Source organism: Pteropus vampyrus, unplaced genomic scaffold (assembly GCF_000151845.1).
Source record: "Pteropus vampyrus isolate Shadow unplaced genomic scaffold, Pvam_2.0 Scaffold31, whole genome shotgun sequence".
Lineage (NCBI taxonomy): Eukaryota > Metazoa > Chordata > Mammalia > Chiroptera > Pteropodidae > Pteropus > Pteropus vampyrus.
Genome location: NW_011888812.1, coordinates 2,474,539 through 2,491,126, shown reverse-complemented (window position 1 = coordinate 2,491,126; position 16,588 = coordinate 2,474,539). Strand labels below are relative to the sequence as shown.

Below are 16,588 nucleotides of genomic sequence, written 5' to 3'. Positions count from 1 at the left end.
TCTAAATCAAATGGCTTTGACTTGGTCTTAATTCTCCCTGACATCAAGGGCCATGCTTCCCTGATAGTGACAGTTGTCATGATAATACAGAAGCTTTTATACTTAAAAGTAGGTCCAGTATTAAAGGGCCAGTTGTAAGTTAGGTAGTTAATAGCGTGGGCTTTGGAGCCAGACTGCCTGGTTCATCTCTTTCTTGCACAATTTCTTAGCTGGATCCCTTAAGCGAGTTGTGCCCCAGCCTCCGTATGTGCAAAACGGGAACATAACAGTACCTGGCTCACAGAGTTTTGGTGAAAGTCCATGAAATATGCTTAGAACACTGACACTTATTACGTGTTCAATAAATAGGAGTTGTAATTCTAAGGTGACCAAGAAGAGTCTAAGTTTGCAGACCCTGTCTACTTATCCACTGAATAGAAGGTGTTAGTTTATGCTCTGGAGTTAATGTTTCTCCTTCCCGCTGTCACACATCCCTCTCTTGGGCATATTTCCTTAAAATAGATCGATTTGGAAATCTTTTGAGGCAAATGACATTCCCTCCCCAGATGGCCTCTATAAGTATCTCAGAGATCAATGGATCCATATCCCAATCACCCAAGATTCATTTTAATGAGGAACAGATTCAAATGAAAGTTAAATTCATGAAACACCCGTGACTTGCAACAAACATCTCCAAGAGGCACTTCCCCCTTTCTGCAAGCTAAGCCTTTTTCTCCTCCAATCCCCAGCTGGCTCCCAAATTGGTATGAGGCTGCTGAGGTTCATTCTCAGCTCTAGCCACATATTCGAGATTTTTTCCAATTTGCTCTTCACTTTTCCTTGCCTCATGCTGGCAACTGCAGAATGCATAAGCTCAACATTTTCCACATACTCTATGGTTCCCTCTTGATAATGATGAGGCTGATGAGGCTGATGATGCCGACGATGGAAGATATTTCTTGAGTGCTCGCTATGTGCCAAGCTTGTTTCTAAACACTTTAAATGTATCTTCATCCCTACTATACAATGCTTTGCCTCAAAAACACATGCAGAATTCTGCATTTTCTCACTTTCAATTTTAAAAAATGACCTCTACTTTCATTTCCGTTATGACAAACATCTCTCTTAAGTAGCATGCTCAACACTCTCATTGCTCATTGCTTTTGTGTATATAGGAAATAAAGGATTCAGTAATATTCAGAAGACACTTCAAAACCAAGCACACACACAACCAACAAGCCATAAACAAGGGACAATCAGACGTCCAAAACTAAAATAACTGCTCCAATGACCTGCTCCTCTCTTTGGTGGTAGTAGAAGAGCTTTTGTCCAGGGCCTGACTTTGTTCTTAGCTACAAAATAGAATAAGCTGAAAGATCACTAGAGAAGCTCCTGTAGGATCATTGAATGTTTACCAGATCCCAGGCTCTGGGCTAAGAGCTTAACATGCATTATCCTATTGAATCTACAAAACAATCATGAGCCGAATAGTGTTATTACCTTCATTCTACAGATGAGGAAACTGAGGTTAAGAAAATAATCTGCTAAGGCATATTAAGCCAAGATTCAGAGCCAGATGCATCTGACTTTTGAAGTTCTTATTCTCGGCAGCCCAATTTCGAGGTTGACTTTGGCAGCAGTACGTTTCCTTTGGTTTTCCATCCACGTCTGACCGTTGATGTCTCCTCTGGCTTCTCTCCCTTCCTTCATTCCCTGGGAGACTCTTTAGATCCTAGGGGTGATCATTCATTTTCACATCACTGATCTTTTATTAAACCATTGAAAGCCCTCTCATTCACCCTTGTCTCTCTAAAGACTTCCACAGCTCCTGGCACATAGTTCATAAATAATACAAATCACCTTTCTAAAGATTATTTGAAAACAATCATTTAATTCTCATTGCATGACCTAAGAGCTTCAACCTTTAAGACTATGGTTTTTGGTTCATGTAATGCTGGAGTTCATTGTGAGGCATTGGTTCTCAACCAGGGGTGATTTTGTAACCCCACGTCCACCCCTCCGGGAGCACTTAGCAATGTCTAGAAACATTTTTAATTCTCATGACTGGGAGTTGAGACGGGGAGGGTGCTAACGGCATAATACATGTAGTGGCAAGGATGCCACTAAACATCCCACAATGCATAGGATAGTCACCCACAACAAAGAACTATCTGGCCCATAGTGTCAATAGTGTTAAGTTTCAGAAAACTGACATAAGGGTTTGTTCTTCCTAAAACTGGTGTCCTGATGGCTGAGATGAACCAGGGATGACAAGCGATACCGTTTAATCGAGTGCCAAGTACTGTACCCAGGGTCAGCATTGCCCTCTTATTTGAATGGACGGAACAGGGGAAAGTTGGGGATCCAGCTCGAGGATCTAGAGATCTAAATTCTGGCCCTGAAACCTGACACCAATATGATTTGCTGCTGTTGGGCTCAACTTTTCATCTGTAAAAGGGCTGTCGTGAAAGGGTGAGCCCTTTTAGCTCTAAAATTCTCTAGTTTTAACAAATTTTGAGAGTTGAACTTTCCTTTCTCTCTCTCTCTCTCTCTCTCTCTCCCCCTCCCTCCCTCCCTCCCTCCTCCTCCTCCCTCCCTCCCTCTCTCTCTCTCTCTCTCTCTCTCTCTCTCTCATATCCTCCTCCTTCTGATTCGTTTCCAATCTCGAGTCGAGCTTTACGTTTAGTAGTATGAACCTCTTGTAACTGCCCTCTCACTCCTCTGCCAGCTCCTCCTCCCCAACCCACACTCACACACTTCCTCCACCCAGGCCCTCATTAGCACCACCTGAATTACAGGATGAAATTCCTAATCCACCTCTGTCTCGCCAGGGCTAAATCCTTGAGAGATTCAGGAGCTTGACCTGGATTCCCAGCAGCCCCTAACATGTGGCCTGAGGCACGTTTTCTCTCCTCCTCATGCTTTCCCCACCTTCCCCAGAGAGCTACTGACGCTTCAGAATCCTTCTTCATGGAGGCTCCCCCAAAGTCAGCAGAATTGCCTCTTTGCTCACACTCTAGTAACCCTTTCTGCCTAAAAGCAGGTGCCCTCCTGGTACCAGGAAGAAATGAACGTTCTTCTTACTCAAGACGGGGAGTCGACACCGACATGAACCTGCACCAATAAAGCTTACTGAAATAACTTTCATCTTCATTAGTTTCCCCTGTGTATTTCTTAGTCACTTTCCCACAGTTTTCCATCCCCAGAAGCCTACCACCCTTTCCGCTGTCTAGTCACTTCCCCACAATTTCTCACCTTTATTAAAATGGTATCTAAGACCCTGAATCTAACTCCTTCTTTGAGATTATCACTCTGCACTTCTATGAAGCCCCCTTGCCATGTACAACTATTAACATCGAATAAAACTTGTATGTTTTACTCTGTCGTTTGTCAGCGGAACTCACCGTCCTGAGTCACAGAACCTAAGAGGGTAGAGAAAAAGGTTTTCTTCCCCGACGAAGGCAAAAAAAATATTCTGAAATGAACTACTGGCCACAGCTCTTTCTGCATCATAAGCACATTTAGGGGCATTGTCTAGCGCTCCCTTGATGGGGGAGGGGAAAGGAGAGGACCGAGCTTCTGTTTGGGAAAACATGATGTCAGCCTTTAGGTAAGAAATGTTCTCTGCCTCAGACTGGAATGAGAAAGCAGAAATAAAGGAAGCTAAAAGTGCTCTCTATAATAAAGTACAAGAATTCTGTTTTCCCCTTGCAGACTGAGTCATAGGTGTATTGGAAAGGCCCAGAAATTCTAATAAGGAAAGGAAATGAAAGCAGTTGCTCTTCAGGGTAAGGGTGGGCACAGGCTCCGACAACACAGAAACTGACTAGGTCAAAGGCGGAGATGTCCTGGCTGCTATAGTACTTATATAATGATTGATTATCCAGTGCTTACTATGTGCCAGGCATGGTTCTAAGCACCTTACGAGTATTAGGTCATTTAAACCTCATAACAATCCCATGGGTATTACTTATCATCTCCATTTTATAGGTGAGGACACTGAGGCACAGAGAAGTTAAGTGACTTTCTTAACATCACAGGAGGCATAGGTGGGATTTGAACCTGGGCAGTCTAACTACTTTACAGGTGAGTGTGCTTGCTCTCTGATATAATATTGTCAGCCCAGAAAAAATATGAGAAATAACATTGAGAGAAAATATATCCTCTGTACTCTGGGGGCTTAAATGGTACAGAGAGCTGAGAGTAGCATCCATGAAAATGGTGATGGAGAGAAAGCAGATGGCAGGAGGTCAGAGCAGGAGATGGTGTTGGTCTCCTTTGCTGAACCCCCTGTGGGGTTCAGAAAGTCTCATAGTACTTTCTTTTTTTTTTCTGGTTATTAAATGAAAGAGTGAGCCCAGTTACATTTGGACCACACCAAGATGTCTTTTTAAAAAAGTGAGCTAAACCTGCATGTGCTTGCTACCAAGGAGGAAATGAAGGAAGCTGCAACCCTACCGGTACACTCATATGCCCCTTCATGTCCCCCCAGGGAGGCGAAAGATGTGGAGAGTTCTTTGGAAAGGGAGGGAGGCTCCATTTTTTTGCTGGCTTAAAGAGTGGGCATCACAGGATTCTGGAGACAGAACAGAAGGCCCCTTGCTTCCCTTCCCATGAACAATCGACCAGAAGGAAGCAGGACGCTCACCCCCTGGATTTCCCCGCAGGAAACCTACCAGGGAGGGCCTCCTGCTTCCCCTCCCCCACTGGTTCTGGTTCAATTGCAGGTGATCTCTCTGCCTCTTTGGTAAACGGATGCCAGAAAGGGCCAAATGAAAGCTCATGTAGTTTGTTGGTTTTTTTCTCATTACTTTTAACTTTGTTGCTTTTAGAAACGACAATTTTTAAAATCTCAAATTCACCAGCTAGGGGTGCTGAGGGTATTTCGCTTCATATTTATTGTGTGCTGTTACTCTGCTTGGCACTGAGAGACTAGGAGTCAGCCTCTTAATATATTTGATGGTATTTAATTACTCAATTACTAGAGCTACTTATTTACTTTCCTGAACCTCATTTTTCACCAGTAAACTGGGAACATTGATACCCACCTTATAAAGATGTTGTGATATTATTAAATTTTAATTCTATGTGAAGACATTTAGCACCCTATCTGATACACGGCAGTCTCTTTGAATTGAGCATCTATTATCAGTTTTTAATTAATTTCTTATTAATAATTATTCACTTGTAAATATATAAGGTGAAGTCCCAACTCTCCAAGATCTCAGTCTCTGTTGCGGCCGTGACGCATACATGTGAAATGCTTCATCTATGATGAAAGGCGATATGGTATAGCATTAGCAGCCCAAATAGGCAAGTGGACAGAAGTGCCCCACAATTCTGAGAGGGCAAATACCCAAGTGGTCAGAAGAAGCAGGATTTGAGTCGATTGGAAGAGGAGCAGGATTTTGGGTACAAAGAAAGGTGAGGTGGGGAGCTCCAGGCCTTGGGTACCATGTCACCTTCTGTTTGTATTCTGCATTGAACTAACTCTCCCAGGGCACATCCTGGGGTCTTTCGTGTACCATCTGCCTTATGCGATAGAGACAACAGGAAGCCTGTTTTACAGATGACAAAACAGAGACTTAGCGAAAGCCAAGTAGCCAAGCCAGTACTGGCTTGATTTTGTCAAAGAAGACAGTGGAGCAAAAAGCTGTAAGCTAATGGTGCAGACCTGTCAAGCATGGCTTCAGGAGTAACCTAAAGACTACTCTGGCAGTTATCGTAGTAACAACCACAATAATAATAACCATGGCAACAAACTATTAACATTTACTGAGCTCTTCTTTATTGTGCCAGACATCATAGATTAAATGTGTATTTACTCATTTAGATTTCATAATAACCCTATGAGATAGAGGGTGATGTTATTATTATTATATTTTCTTTCCTTTACAGAAGAAAAATGGGCTTGAGAGGATTAGAAACTTTCCCCACGGTTGCTGGGCTCTTGACTTACACAGCCAGTCAATTCCGTCCCCCGAAAAGCTCGGGTCCTGAACCACCATAGGCAGGCCCCTGGACATTCTAGGTTGGGGGCTGGTTGCCAGGGGAACCAACCACATGATTAGAGGGTTGAACTCAACCTCCAGGAAGGTGAGAGGGCACTGGGAATTGAGTTAATCACCAACGGCCAATGATTTAGTCAATCATGCCTACATAATGACACCTCCATAAAAACCCCAAATGAAGGGGTTTGGAGAGCATCGGGTTGGTAAGTCTAGCCATGTTCTGGGAGGATGGCACACTCCAAACTCCATAGAACAGAAGCTTTTGTGTTCAGGATCCTTCCAGACCCTATATACCTCTTCACCCAGCTGTTTACTTGTGTCTTTCATTGTAATATCCTTGCAATAAACTGGTAATAGCAAGTAAAGTGTTCCCCTAGGTTCTGCGAGCTCTTATAGTACATCATCGAGCCTGAGGAGGGGGTCATAAGAACGCCCAATTTGTAGCTAGGTCAGACAGAGTGTGGGTAAGTAACCTGGGAACCCACTATGTACTTGCAATTGGCATCTGAAGTCGAGGAGGTTAGCCTTCGGCTGAGATTGAACCCTTAGCCTGTAGGGTCTAGGCTAACTCCATGTCATGAGTGTCAGAACAGAATTGATTTTTAGGACACCCAGTTGTTGTCTGCAGAGAACTGGAGAAGTGCTTGGTGTGAAAAACCCACATAGTTGGTGTCAGAAGTGACATGTGGGTAAAAACAGATCATAGTAGTAGTACTGTTGATGGACCCTCAGATCGTTTTCGGGTTTCTGAACCTATGGTCAATGCTGTAATGAAAGCCGATTTGTTAAAGTCCTTCAGAAGAAACTAGATATAGTAAAGAGATCCACAAGGCTCAGACATGAAGCTCCCACTGTGCCAGTAAGCCTCTTTGAGCAACTGTTGTGACCAGCCCTGGGTGTTGCCAGGCTCTTGAGAAAGGAATTAAACTTTTAGAAGAGAGAGTATGTCTCCAAGTGGAAATCTCGGCCTGATAAATTCACCTGGATGCTTCCTAGTTTTCTGCTGCGCCCTAGAGCTCTTCCCTGAGCATCGGTCTCTGTTACCTGGCCCACCCGCACTGCCGCAAAGCCCACCATTACCCAGGCGTTAGGCAGGGGCACTCCACCACTCCATCCAGCCAGGGTTTTCTGCCACTTGCAGGGCAAGAAGTATCTTTGGAACAGGGCAGAAACAGTTCTGCTCAGGGAGAGAGTTTTTTGATCCTGGAGTTGGTGGGAATATACACAGACCACTTCTTCCTAATCTTTTTGGGGCCACGGACTCCTGAAAGCTATAGATCTTCTTCCCACAGGAAAAAAAAAGTGTCTATTTTTCTATATGAATTCTGCATAAATTCAGGGAATGCACAGACTCATTTAGATGCTATCCATGGCACACAATCCTTAGGCCAGCAACTTTGGCTCCAGGTACAATGCAGTGACATTCCTTACTAAGGCTTACCGGCCCCTTGTTGTTAGTTCAAGACACAGCATATTTCTCTGTGATTCATTAACACTTCCCTTTCTTGCATCATTGACCTTATGCCTGTCATTACAAAGGCTTTCCTCGGGCTGGCTGTCATGTGCTTCCTTCTTCCTCCGGCTATCCTGCTTGGGAAGAGAAACTCAATCCCCAGCCCTCACTGGGCACAGAATGCCACCATCAATCCCACTCTCCTGCTGCCACTTCACCCTGGCCTGCTTTCTTAGCCTCCAGCACAAGTCCACATTGGAAAGACCCTTTTCTCTCTAGGCCTTTGCCATCTGGATCAGTCTTCCAGAACATTCCAGAAAGCTATAAATCTTTCAAGTAAACTAGATTTTTCTCTCTGGCCCTTGCCTGTAAATTGATGACTTTGTCATTGCTAAATTTTAACAAAGGAAGTTTGGCAAAAAAAAAAAAAAAAAAGCTACGGAAATGTCAAGTTCAATAGCCAAGGAGGATCTCCAGTGGTGTTTGTGCTGCCCCCTACTGGTGAGAAAAGTAGCTCTTAAAAAAAAAAAAAAAACCTGATCGATTTTTAGTCAAAACGCTATTTTAATTTATCTTGATTTTTAATGTGTCTTAGAAAGCAATGATGCTTTTTCTTATTTACAAAGGCAGAGTACACCGCGGTCTATTTTAATGCCTCAGAATTTCATTAAAAGTTCCTGCCCATTGACCCAGAAATTTCCTTTCCAGGAATCTGCTCTGGAGAAACAGTGAGAAATGTAAACAAGAGATTACCTTCAGAAATGGTCATCTGGTTATTGATAGTAGTTAAAAAATCAGAACAAAGTTAAATTCCCAACAACAGGTGGTATGACACGGCCATAGGACGGAATATTATGTTCACCTTAAAAATGATGTTAGTGAAGAACTGCTAAAGATATGAAGAAATATTAAGCAAGCAGGACACAGAACCATAAGCACCATACAATCTCAACTAAATATGCTTTGAAACAGGACTGGAAGTGATACACCAAAGCTTAGTGTTTTCCAATTTTCCTGTGAGCATGGGATATTTGTAAAATCAAGGGGGGAAAAGTCAAAAAAGAAACCCCAAAAACTTATTTCAGCATGGTAGAAAGAGCACAGGCTTTAAAACCAAATGACCTAGATTTTATTCTGACTCTGTGTCCTTGGATGAAAGACTCAGTCTCTCCAGACCTGCTTCCTCCTCAACACTAAGAGGAGGTAATAACAACACTTGTGCCCATAATTACTGTGAGACTGGAGTCTGCATAACAACCATTCTATTCTATAAGTTCCCCTTCATATATTTATCTTCTCACAATTTACCACCCCTCAGAGCCCAAACCCATTTTCCTTTGTCTTGTCACTTCTCTACGATTTATCAACCATTTTAAAAGGGCAGAGTGTGAGCTTCCAGGACCAACCACTTATGGGGGATTTTTCACTCCTTTTCTGTGAAACACCCTATGTGCATATAAAACAAACATTTTCTCCTATTAATCTGTCTTTGGTCAGTTTAATTTATATGTCCCAGATGCTGAACCTAACAGGATAGAGGAAAATTGTTTTCTTTCCCTACAGTACCAACATTTGCTAAAATCTTGTTAGTGAATAGGAATAATAGAGCTTCTACAGCTGTGCTATATACGCTCAGCTGATGTCCCTTCTCATCTTTTTAGCTGCTCAGACCAACCACTACCTTGCATGTGTTAAAGGATAGGCTGAGGCATATTAAAAAGTTTAAGAGTTTATTTGAGCAACGATCTACTCGAATCAGGCAGAATCCAATCTAGCATATAGGAAGCAGCTATGAGGAGCTGTACGAAATGAAAAACTTTTATAGGCAGAAGGGAGCAGAAATAAGGAAGTCATACTAGGCAAAAAATTAGCTTAGTTATTTCGAGGTCACTTTCCTTCAGTGGATGCAGGTTTCTATCAGGCAGATGACCTAACTAGTGCTGATCAAGTGATTCCTGATTGATTGCTTTAAGGTTCCATTTCTGGAAGAGCTAAAACCATAATTAAGTTTTGGTATGATGATGCAGGGCTTAGCATAAGCACCTCCATTTTGGGCCTGTTGTCTTGTTTTTAACACATGAAAAGGCCCCCAAGATTTCAGATGCGGTGTTGTGGAACCCTTATAGTCAGCCTCAGACAATGAAGAAATTCTTCAAATAGTTAGATAGAGGACCAGTGAGGAGTCAAGACTTAAATTCTTATATATAGTACTTTTCACACAAGCGGGGAGTATCAATGATAAAACATTTTAGGCAATCTACAAATCTCAAATAGCACTCACCAATAGTAATTGAGAGTCCTTTTTCTGATATCCATTACATCTGTCAACATGCTAATAATTTCACAAATAAAAATCCATTTCTGAAACTTAGTTCACTAACTGGTAAAACTTGGTGTTTCTCAGAGTTTAAGATAGCCAAAGCCTCTTTTGAAGTGAGACTTTTCTGATGTAATTCTAGCTGACCACCCGAGGTGAGCAGATGCGTCATTAGAATGGTAGCTGCCAAGGGGTGTCACTTCAAATAATATACATAAAAATCACACCGTCTATGCTGAAGTGTTTTAGAGTAAATTACAGACGTAGTTCTATAAAGAATATAGTCCCTGGCACATGTATGTGCACACACCAATTACATGATTATTAAATCTGGGGCAAAAATTTTAGGTAACTCCGTATTCTAAATTTTGCATTTCCTACATGTATGTCCTTACAGATTTTGAACTAGGATTTTTTCCTTTCTTCCTTCCTTTCTTTTTTCCTTCCTTCCTCCCTCCCTCCCTTCCTCCCTTCTTCTCTTTCTCTCTCTCTCTTTCTTTCTCTCAATGAATTTATATTTTCCCATTCTTTTCTGAAGTGTGGCCATGTTTAATGGGGCAAGAAGACTGAATGGTAAAGGGTCTCCAGTCAGAATACTGAGAGGAAAGAGTCAGTGCTGAACCCAAAATGTTTACCCTCCCCACCCCCACTCCGTCCAGGTCTCATTGCGCCTCAGGAATCCCATAATAAGGCCTCCTTTGGTATTCTGAGAGCTCTCCATTCAGGGTAGTTTTATCACAGAAATTAAACCAGAAAGTATTCAGCTCAGATAACAGGATTAATTAACATTCTTCTCATTCTGTGAACAACCAATCTGGGAAGAGTGCCACCAGATTCTTACCGAGGTGGGCCTGGCCAGTCTTGGAGCTGCTCAAGGCCGGTCTAGGATTTCCTGAAGCCGGTTCTGCTGAACGCTAGGCTTCTCCAGGAATGCTGTATTGCCAAAAAACTCCCCTTTGTTCTCATAGGCCATTTTTTTCCATCCTGTCTGCCCTACTGCTTTGTATTTCCAGGTTAATGCTGACAGACAGAACATGGCCTACATAAGAACGATCGGGATAATAAGAGCTAACATTTATGGAGACTTCCACGTGGACCAGCAGGAGGCTAAGTCCTTGACATTCGTGAACTCCACAGGGAGTGAGCTGTCACCTGGGGTCTCAGCTCTCATCACCCACCCACCTTGAGGTTGTTCCATCTTCCAAGAGCTCTCCCTTCTAGAAGGCATTCATGAGCAATCGCTCTTCCACTGAAGGCCTTATGCAGAGGTGGGCACTCAGTCTTGGAATCATAGTGTTTAATACAAACCAGTAACTTAAAATTCCCCATTAGTTTTCTCCTCTCACCGCTCCCCCCAAATTTCTTTCTTCTTCCAGTTGTCTCTTCGTTTCTCCTCTTTCTCTTCCCCACCCTTAGCCTCCACAATTCTCTTGATTTCCCAGAGCCGTTAAACACTATCTCTCACCTTGGCAAAGCCCATCAGGTAGTCCCTGCTAATTGTCCTCAAGCATGTCCCTTGAGGAAAAGGGGTTCTCAGCCCGTTCCAACCACTACATTATTGGATATAATCCCCACGACATTCTTGAGAGGTAAGAATTTGGGACTGTTAGCACCCTCATTTTACACAACAAGAAACAGGCTTAGAGGTAAACTTGTTCAAGGTCGCTTGGCCAGATTCAAAATAGGGAGTTTCAGAGCCGTCAGTGCTCATATTGTGACTATATGCCCCAGTTAGGCCCAGACAGTTTCAGTTCAAGCCTGTGTTCTTCACCCTCCAATGAGCCCTGGTCTAGAATCTTACGATTTTCTTAGCTATGCCACAGGCTTATCTGTCTTTGCATCCGCAGCACCTGGCTCACTGAAGCGCTCAGTGAATAGCTTTAGAGACACTTGTCCCCACTGGGTGTTGTGATAGCTGTCTCCTACCTGAACTAGTTATATTCCCTCTGCCTCTGCCTTGGAGTGCATGGAGAGGGCTTAGTTTCCAGAGGCTGGCAGACAGGTAACCTGACCAAATGAAACACTCTCTCATGCTCAGTCTTCACAGCCCAAGGGGGACTCGGGCAGGCTGGACGACCGCCTTGGACACCAGTGTGAAGGCTGAGATGCTCGCTCAGCCTGGCACCATATTTCATCCCCACCCATCTCCCAGGGAGAGAATCAGGATTGAGATGGATGACACTTGTTTATAGGCTAATGTTTCAAGTGATGGTTGGATGGAGATGTAGTAGGATAAATTCCCTCTGTTCCAAGAGGGAAGAGGAAGAGAGAGAAGGGAAAACTTCCACCACAGCTGGCTCTGAGGTGACTCCGAAGACACTGCCAGATGTTCACCCAGGGCCCTTTCACTGCCTTGATTTTCTCTGGTGCAGGTTCAACTTTGTTCAGAGCGATGTGGGAAAGCGTCCTTTCCCTGCTTGCGTGCTATTCGTATGGGAAATCAGCTCTGTGGTTTTGTGTTTTCAATGAGTCAGCTTTAGGCAGCACAAGGGAAAAAGCCAAGTCTCCTCTCTGCTTCCCTCTTCCTTTAGAGCAGGGACTCAAATTCCAGGGCTGCATTGAAAGGTAGCTGGGTAGTGCTTAAAAGCAAAGACTGTAGAGCCAGAGCGCCTGGGTGAACGTCCCAGCCCTTCCACAATTATTAGTCTGAACTTTAATTTTCCCATCTGTAAAGTGGGACGGTAATACTACTTCTTCCACAGGTGACTGTGGTGATGGAAGCCAAGGCACTTAGAATGGTATCTGACATATAGCTCTATGTACATGTGCACTTTGTATTATTATTATTTGCTGTTAAGAAAAATGAACATGGCTGTAGGTACCTGGATAACAGGGAGAAAAGCACTGTCAGTTCAGAGGGAACATTCTCCATCGAAGTTGGCAGCCTGAGCCTGTAGACATACAGACTCAATGTCTCCCAAATCTTCCAGTGTGTCCGAAGAAGCCCAAAATCCAGATTTTGCATGACATCTTCTAATTTGTAAACACTGACAATAAATTTTTTAAAAATGATAAACACTGGGCAAAACAGAAGTCAGTCGTCCTGATCCAGCTGGGAGCCTCCAGACTGCCTTGTCTACTCATGTACTTCCTCCCGTCACCGCGGAATGGACGAGATCCAAGCTATGCAGCTGCCATGAAATACAGAGGTGGGTGAATCGACCTTAGTGTATCCAAAGTAGGATTTAATAATCAAAAGAGAAGAGAAAGGGCACAGCTGAGATTCAGATGGGGAGCAGGAGGTTGGCAGTGCCCAGCCTGGGAGCACTCCCCAGGGAAAGGGCATCCCAGCCTAGGAAAGCTTCCTGGTGGGACACGATGCAGGCAAAGTCCGAATCGTGAATGGCTGTTTTTAATGATGCCACTAAATCTTCTAATCATGAGATGACTCTTACTTTCCAGTAACTTCCTACTTCCTATAACTAATAGCTCAGGACTCAAGCTGCCTGGATTCAGCTGTGTGACTTTGAACGAGTAACATAACCTCTCTGTGCCTTGGTTTTTATTTGTAAAAATTAATGGTGCCTATCTCATAGTTGTCATAAGAAAGAAATGAAATGATACATGTGAAAGGCTAGCATAGTGCCTAACACATAGTAATTACTCAAAATAATGTTATTATGAATGTAAGTGATACTCATTTAAATAAATGTCAACTCTTTTTGCTAAACAAAGGAATAGAAATGTATAAAGCAGTTAACACGTGCAAGTTTTAAAATCAGACTCCATTAGGACTTTGAGGAGAGGCCCTGTGTCTTAGTCACTACTGAGTCCCTAATACCAGGCACAGAGCGCAATGTGAGGTAAGAGGCCAAGGAATGTGTGTCGAGTCAAGGGCTCCTGTCCTCAGGGAATCCAGAATGTGGGGTGGGGGTAGGGACAAGACCTGAATGCGTAAGAAATTAACAACAAAAGACTTATGCTATTTGAGTCACCGAAAGAAGAGCCATCCAAGGCAGAAGAGAGTGGCCATATGAACAAATCACATACAAGGTCATGGCTGGACGAGATCAGCTTCAGAAGGAATCCTCTCGGATTCCAGCGGTCAATGGAGAATCTCATGGAAACATAGGTGTGGCTTGGATATGAAGCAAAGAGGCATTCTAGGAGGGCTGAGTAAACAAGGAGATGGTGACAAAGTAGCAGGTGCGTTTCAGGCACAGTGAGCAGTGGCTGACATGACCAAAATGATGAAGGTGATGCAAAATGAACCACATCTGGGATGCCCTGGGCCAGTGGCAACTTATCCAGCACCCACAGAAAGGTGTTTCCAGACTGGCACTCTCACCAAGAAACACTCAGCTGCATCCCCAACCCCCACTCCTATCTCTTCTGTTTTTATCTCAAGTCTTCTATTTATTTCCTGACCTTGTTCTGAGGAATATGCAAGATTAGATCAGGGTATTTCTACTGAAATGATAAGAAAACCCACTAATTGGGTTAACTGTGGCAAAGCTTTGTAAATTAAGGAAACTCTGAATAAGAAAATACTTATAAAGAAAAGTATTTTTCACGTTTGCTTATTATATAGTTGGCAAAACATGAGTCACATTATGGAAAACCTGTTTTTCTGAATCCATTAATATATTGTCAAAACTCTCACTTAAGTAGATCACACTGTATCTGCATCTAAATGAATACCATGTACTTGAGAATAATTTGTCCCTCAGGTAAACCAACAGAGAGTTGCCTTCCAAGTTAAATGAACGACATAAGCATATCACAGCATGTGGCTACCTTCACCTGAGCCTTCTGCACACCACTTCTGTTCCTATCCTAAATAATTTAAATTTCCCCCACAGAGAAACAGGAGTTAATGAACTGCACAATAACTTTTATTTCCACAAACTTACTCATTTTACATCCCTGCTAACCCCTACCCTACACCCAAGCAGACAATATTTACAGAAGAATCTCCACGTAAATTTAAATGGTGACTGAAATGAAAATTTAGGTGGAGGAACAGAGTAAATGATTAAATGAAGAACTGCTGAGTCTTTCAAAACCGACCCCTAACAAAGGTGATTGAGTTGTTTTGCAGACAGGGCTCAATGGAACAACAAAACTGCTTCTTAGCATCCTCACTTCAATCAACGGTACTCGATAAAGTTCATTCATTCACTCAGTAAAGGTGTGTCTAACTCCTTCTGCCTTGTTAGGTACTGGGTTAGACACTGGAATACAAAGGTGAACAAAACGGAGCTTACAGTCTAGTGTGTGAGAAAAGATAGTGATCAAAATGTCACACTAATACAAAATTCCCAACTGTGAGGAGTGCTATGTGAGGAAGGTAAGAATGAAACAAACAAGGAATCTGACCTAAGCTCAGGAGTCAGGATGAGCTGGGAGCTGAAGGATAAAGAGTAGTTAACTAGGCAAAAAGGGAAGGAAAAGTGTTCCACGCAGAGAGAAATGGCATATAAAACTCTGCTGGTGGGCTAGAGATGCTAAAGGCTGGAGTTCCAAAATAGAAGAGAGTAAGGTACAAATGTAGGCAAGGGCCAGATCATGTAGGACTTGGGAGGCCATGGCAAGGAACCTCTTGGGACTTCATTCTGAGAGCAGTGAAAGGCCATTGAAGGTTCTGACTTAGCTAATTGTCTTTCAATATCTTTTTCCTTTCGTCTATGGGACCATCTGGGATAAAGACTATGTTTCGCAGCATCCTTTGCAACTAGGTATGTCCATGTGACTAAATTATGACCAATGGGCATGCAAGCAGAATTATCAGGTGGAAGGAACATTTAAGACTCTCTTTTTAAGAAGCAAATTGCATGTGCTCTTTGCCTTCTTCTTTTCTCTTCCTCTATCCTGCAGCCTGGAAACCAGATGCTGCCGTCTTAGACCATGAAGGAGAAGCCATGCATGATAGAGCAAGGAGAAAAAAGGATCCTGGGTTCCTGACACTGTGGAGAGCTTTACCAGCCCTGGACTGCTCCTTTGACTTTTTAATTAATTGAGATATAATTTATATACAGTTTTATATATGAAAAAAATCCTGCATTCATATAAAGTATACTATTCAGTGTGTTCTGACAGTTGTATACATATGTGTAACCACCAACAGAACCAAGATTCAGAACACTTCTATCATCCCCAAAAGATTTCCATGCCCCTTTGCCATTCACCGCTCCCTCTACTCCCAGCATGAGACAACCACTGACCTGCTTTCTGTCACTATAGACTAGTTTTAATGTTCTAGAACTTTATATAAATGGAATCATACAGTATATACTTACTTTTTTGTCTAGCTTCTTTTATTCAACATAATTATTTAGAGATTCGTCCTTGTTGTTATCAATAGTTCTTTCCTTCTTATTGCTGAGTAGTATTCTATTGTATGAATATACCACACCTTGTTTAATCCATTCACCAGTTGACATTTGTGTTGTTGACTGTTTGGGGCTATTACAAACAAAGTTGTTTTTTAATGAACATTTATGTACTAATCTCTGTGTAGACACATGATTCATTTCTCTGGATAAATATCAAGGAGTGGAATGTCTGGGTCATATAGTAGGTGTCTATTTAACAATATGAGAAACAGCCAATATTCCATTTCCAATGAGCAGCGAATGAGGGTGTTAGCTGCTCCATATCCTTGCCAATACTGGTATTGTTAATGTTTAAAATTTTAGGTATTCTAATGGACATACAGTGGGGTACCTAGATTTTATAAGAGAAAAAATTACCTTCCTAGTTGGGTTTAAGCCATGTTATTTTGGATGCTCTGTCACTCTCAATCAAAGCTAATCCTATCAAACACAGAAAGCAACAATGTAAGGAGAAAGACCAGTCAGAAGATTCCTGTGGTTTAGATAAGAGATG

General features: G+C 42.6%; 1 long non-coding RNA gene across 2 annotated transcripts; it reads left to right on the top strand.

Annotated features, from left to right (window-relative positions):
* The first annotated feature begins 12,263 nt into the window (after window positions 1-12,263).
* Window positions 12,264-16,317, top strand: LOC111737781. Of its 2 annotated transcripts, none has more exons than XR_002779559.1 (3): window positions 12,264-12,498; window positions 12,792-12,909; window positions 15,578-16,317. It is a non-coding gene; the product is annotated as an uncharacterized LOC111737781 (long non-coding RNA). The 2 variants fall into 2 exon arrangements; XR_002779558.1 differs by adding an exon at window positions 15,409-15,438 and having other exon boundaries at window positions 12,264-12,909.
* The last annotated feature ends 271 nt before the right edge of the window (window positions 16,318-16,588 follow it).